The sequence below is a fragment of the Pithys albifrons genome, chromosome 6 (assembly GCF_047495875.1).
Source record: "Pithys albifrons albifrons isolate INPA30051 chromosome 6, PitAlb_v1, whole genome shotgun sequence".
Taxonomy (NCBI): domain Eukaryota; kingdom Metazoa; phylum Chordata; class Aves; order Passeriformes; family Thamnophilidae; genus Pithys; species Pithys albifrons.
Genome location: NC_092463.1, coordinates 15770227 through 15776242, shown reverse-complemented (window position 1 = coordinate 15776242; position 6016 = coordinate 15770227).

The following is a 6016-nucleotide window of genomic DNA, read 5'->3' as shown; positions in this document are numbered from 1 at the left end:
TTGAACAAAGCTATTTTTCCATGTAACCAACCATCATACAAGCATCTCAAATCTACTAGTTTTAACAGAAATCTGTTGGAATTATAACTGCTTCAGTACAGATCAAAACTTCACCACCTCAAACTTGTCAATAGCCTGTCTAGTGTTGGCTCCTACGTAGTGATACCTTCTCTGACATTCTTTTCCTGCCTTTCTTCACATCATCCACAGTCACTTGTAGACCACTCTCATCTTGGCACACAATTCCTCTACTTCTGTTTGCTCCATCAGCTTTGAGAGCAATGGCAAATAGAGCATGTTGAAGAATCATAGAGGAAGGCATTCCCAAAGGAATCACAGAAAGCCCATTCATCAAAGGTCAGCCTTTGGGAAACAGGGAAAGCCCAGACTGATTTTGACAGAATACTCAGGTGTCTTCTTCCACAGAGCAGCCGAGCATTGTGGTGCTCCTAAGGCTGGGGTCAGTAGGAATGGGGTTCAGCTGTAGAGAGCAAAAAGGCTAATCAGGTCACATGAATTTCTAGGTGAGGATGTCCTGCTCTCAGGTTCATTGATCAGCCAGTGAGAGTATTTTTTTCCTTGATGATGCAATGCTTTTAAATTAATGCCTTTAGTAGAACTTGGGTGGGTGGGGATTATGAAAACCAGTTTGAACTGGTCTCTGGCCTTTGTGAATGCTCTGGCTCTCATACTAATGATGATTGAATTAATCTCTTAACAAACACGTTTGTTTTTCTAATTCGCCTCCACACAAGTAATTACTATAGCTCCAAATCCAACACCCCAATATTACAGCACAGATGACACTTAGCATCCTCTGATCTTCAGAGATCTCTGAACTATTGGGATCCTTCCTGATGTAGTTTCTGAAGCACAGGTTTCCTCACCAGAAACAGAATCCTGCAAGCCAGGACTATGTCTAAGAGGATTCATTGTCTATAAATGAGGAAATTTTTTACCAGCATATTCTAAACATATTAACCATCATAACTTAATGTAAAAGCAAGTATTTTTCCTACTACTCCATAGGCATTCAGTGCCCAGACAAAGCTAAAAAGTCCTTAAATCCTTTGAACTTGAGATTTGCACTTATCTTCGATGGTAGTAGGCTTGTAACTGAGCTACAATTTCAGTGTTCTATTACTTACAACAGACTCCACAAGTGCGCAACTTATTTCTTCCTCTGAGAAACTTTCCCAGGTTGCACAAGTACCCAGATTCTTCCTGTAGCCCTTAAGTGTTCCCCTTAAAAATATTTTCTGAGAAAAACTTGGACGTTATCTGACAGAGAAAGCTCCATGTAAGATAGCAGAGTCAGAGAAGTCAGAACACTGTCATTACTGTGTTGGCTTTGTCAACATTTTCAAAGACAAATAATGAAAAGATGCCATACTAATTTTTATTTTATAAGGTGATCGATTTTCCTACCATGTAACAATAAAATAGATAAAAAATTCAAAAACATTTTCAATAAATTTGTTGAGATTTTAAATTTTTGTCACAACTTGTGGAAAATTTAATGTTTTCAAATATCTCTTGGGAGAAAAAGATCATGTATTGGGTGTGAATATAATACAAATAGGGAACTGTGGACACTATTTAAAAGCTATTGTAGAGAAAGTCTGACCGGAAAGAAAATAATTGATTACAAGAAAATTTAGATTAAGCACTCAATTCTTGAAGTCAGGATGGAAAAGACTTCTGCATCAGTTGTAGAGGACCTGAACAATGAAGAATGTTTGAATTATGTTTTGTTTGCCTTTTTTCATGACCTAAAAATTGATTTATAATATATTCTAAGGTCTTAGATGTACAGGAAAAACAGTTTGGAACTGGTATACTGAGATCTAGTTCACATTAAAAATAAATTTTATTTAAAGAAGTTTGGTATGAATCTTAAGGGAAAAACAGACTAGTACTACAATATTCTAGTTTTTAAAAAACTACATATATTTGACAGAGAAATAAAGTAACAAAACCCAGAAACATTAAACAAGAGATATGATAGATCTGGTGAGAATCCTTGTGAAGGTACACTGTAAACATGGGATTGCGAAAAGTATAATCAATTGTTGTACAAAGACCAAAACTGCAAATAAGCAGGCAAATGTAAACTCACCTACTTCAATCATTCAAGGAAGTGATAAACTGTCCAAAAAAACACACATTTTTTTATAATGAATGCTTCTAAACTATTGAGTCAGATAAGTTGTCTTAGATTTTTAGTTATTTTCTACTGAGCCATTGAGATGATAGAAGTATTGCTATTAATTGAGGAAATAAAAATGCCTTTTACTATCAGCTCCACACTGCTGTCTTAGACATCCTCGGGCACAGCAAAAGAAAACACTTAGACTTTGGCTCTGAGTTGAGCCTATAGATACCCAGTAGTGTATACATATATATATATATGGTATATATAAAAATATCCTATAAAGCCATATAAAGTGGGCCCTTTTAGCTTAGACTAAAGATTCATCTAGTTCAGAGGCCAGTGCTGCACATAGTGTACACAGGGTAGGCATATCTTGGCACATGGGCACACTGAGGTTTCCCTTCTCTTTCTTCCTTTCTTTGTATCTTCCACTGATTTGTTTCATTTTTCAGCATCATTGAGCATGGAGATGACATATTCAGTGGCCTATCCAGCATCCCTACAAAATATGTATATCCTGAGTGGCATTGACTAACTTGAAACCATCATGCCAAGTATAAAAAAAGGGCTTATTTGTACTCTTTGCCTGATATTTACTGGCAGTGATTTTCCTCTGACATTTTATCATCCAGTCACTGTGTACCATGTACCAAGAAAATGTGTCACCTCATGATTTATTAAAGTCCCACATCATCTCTGACTTCTCTGAATAATGCATGCCTGAACTCATTGTTTATTAAGAGTCTACTCTCCCTACTAGCGTACAATTTTTTTTAGGTCCCTTCCTGAGGAATGTTAAAAGTTTTCATAAGTATGTTACATATATCACTCAAACCATTATAATACATGAACATATCAACTCTTTCAAAGAATCCTTTGGCAAAGGATTCTGACTACTGCTGTAAAAGACAAGGGAAAATATTTCTATAGATACATTAGCAATAAGAAATAGCTAGGAAGAACCTTCATTCTTTACTAGATGCAAGAGGAAACATTGTGGCAACAGGTGAGAAAAAGGCTGAGGTACTTCGTGCCTTCTTTTCCACAGTTGATAAGACCAATTGTCCTCAGAGTACCCAGTCCCTGGAGCTACAGAACTGGAATGGGGAGCAGAATGTAGCCCCTATATTCCAAGGGAAAATGGTCAGCAACTTGCAACACCTCTTAAACACACACAAGTCAATGGGGCTGGATGGAATCCACTCAAGAGTACTGAGGGAGCTGTGGAAGAGCTCACCAAACCACTTTCAGTCATTTACCAGCAGTCCTGGCTAAGCAGGGAGGTCCCAGAAAAATGGAGATTGGCAAATGTGACGCCCATCTACGGAAAGGGCCAGAAAGAGGATCTGGGCCAGTACAGGATAGTCAGCCTGACCTCAGTGCTGGAGTAGGTTATGGAACAGGTCGTCCTGAGTGCCATGACACAGCATACAGAGGACAACTGGATGATCAGGCCCAGCCAGCACAGGTTTATGAAAGGCAGGTCCTGCTCGATGAACCTGACCTCCTTCTATGACAAGGTGACCAGCTAAGTGAATGGCTGTGGATATTGTCTACCTGGACATTAATAAAAGCTTTGACCCTGCCTCCCTAAGCATCAAGTCACAACAACCCCCTGCAGTGCTACAGATGTGGGGCAGAGTGGCTAGAAAGCTGCTCAGTAGCAAAGGACCTGGGGTGCTGGCTGACGCCCAGCTGAACATAAACCAATGTGTGCCCAGGCAGCCAAGAAGGCCAACGGCATCCTGTCTTGTATCAGAATTGGCATGGCCAGTGAGACCAGGGCAGCGATCATGCCCCTGAATTTAGCACTGGTGAGGCCACACCTCAAATTCTGTGTTCAAATTTTATCCCCACGCTACAAGACAAAAAATTGAGATGATGGAACTTGTCCAGAAAAGGACAATGAAGCTGGCAAAGGGTATAGACAGTAAGATGAGGACTAGCTGAGGGAGTTGGGGTTGTTTAGCCTGGAGAGAAGGGGGCTTAAGGGAGACCTTATTGCTCTCTCTGACTACTTGAAAGGAGGGAGGAGGTTGTAGTGAGGTGGGATCAGTCTCTTCTCAAAAGTAGCAAGTGATAGGACAAGGGGAAATGACCTCAAATTGCTCCAGGGGTGATTTAAATTGGATATTAGGAAACATTTCTTCATGGAAAGGGTTTTCAAGCACTGCAACAGGATGATGGATTCACTATCCCTGGCTGTATTTAAAAGATGTGGGGATGTGCCACTTAGGAACATAGTTTAGTGGTGGAATTCACAGTTCTGGGTTAAGGGTTGAAGTTGACCTTAAAGGTCTTTTCCAATCTAAAATATTCTATGCTTCAGTGAGGGTCATGATAGTTCTTCAATATTTTGTCATACCTATTAATAATATATAACTACAAATTCTGCAGTTTCCCAAAAAAACACAGTTGAACTAGCTGTTCTACAGCTCACTGCACATTCACTTACATCTTTTTGGAAAAACTGAACATCATGTTTGTCACTTATTATTCTGGTACAGAAACAGTTTAATTGCTGCATCAGAGTGGAAAGCTTAATATTTTTCTTCTTGAGACAGCTAAGAGTTCTTTCATGCATAATAAACAGTCTTGGCAATGTGTTGTTACTTGTTCTTTATTACTTTCCCTCCCCTGAAAACTCTTCTAATGTTAGTTCAGTTTGGAATAGTGGGCCAGGCTCAATCACTGTAAAGGAAGCACATGTGAAATTAAATGAGGTTTTCTGTTTTGCCAGTGCCCCCCTTGAGCACTTCTTCTACACTTTGAGCATCCGCTGTCTCCTCAAGCTCTCTGAAATGATGTCTTTGAAAAATAGTATATTATCATGTGACAGGATTTCTGCAAGTTTCTTTTTTTTTTCCTCAAAATTGCCCTTGTTCTTTCTTGTTATACTTTTAGATTTAATGTTGTGGGATTGTTCTTTTTTTTAAGGGGGGATCCACTGCTCTGATAATGGCTTCCATTTTCTGCAGTATTTCATCTTAATTCTAATTTATTTTTCTGTGTGACTATGCCTTTTTTTACTTTTTAAGTTAGGGCTTCCTGGATTTATTTCTAAATGGATTGGTGTACATTTTTACAGGAAAGCAAGCTGCAAGATTTGGTTAAGTCAGAAAACTATTTGTGACCTAGCAAGATCTGCAGCGCCTCTAGGTAGATGTAAATTGCAAATAACTGTTAAGAACTCATAGAAAACTTCCTTCAGTCAAGGTTTGCTATGGTTCCAGTGATGTAGGCAAATTTAGTAGACCTAATTTTCAGTTTGGTAAAATACATTTCTTTTTTCTTACTGCCTTATTTGAATGCTACAGAGATGAATTTTTCTGCAGTGTGATTTTAATTTGAAAGTGGTTTCCTCTGCAGAAAGCTGTCAGCTTCTAAGTGCTTTTCTTGTTTCTCTGTCATAAGCTATTAAAAAAAAAGCTATAATCTAGATGGCCTGAATTTTGTATATGGAATAACAGGAAACGCAGCTCAAAACACATGCCAAGACAGATAACACATTATTAGAGAATCATACAATCACAGAATATTTCAAATTGGAAGGGACACACAAGAATCATCAAGTCCAACTCCTGACTCTGCACAGAACCATTCCTAAGAGTAACACCATGTACTTGAGAGTAATGTCCAAATGCTTCTTGAACTCTGTCAGGCTTGGTGCTGTGACCACTTCCCTGAGGATCCTCTTCTAGGGCCCAATCACCTTCTGGGTGAAGAACCTCTTTCTAACATCCAGCCTAAACCTCCCCTGACACAACTTCAGCACATTCCCTCAGGTTCTGTTGAGAGAGCTTTTTAGGAGATGAGAGACACACAGAAGCTACACACTTGGTAGAGTAGAAGTGGCATGCT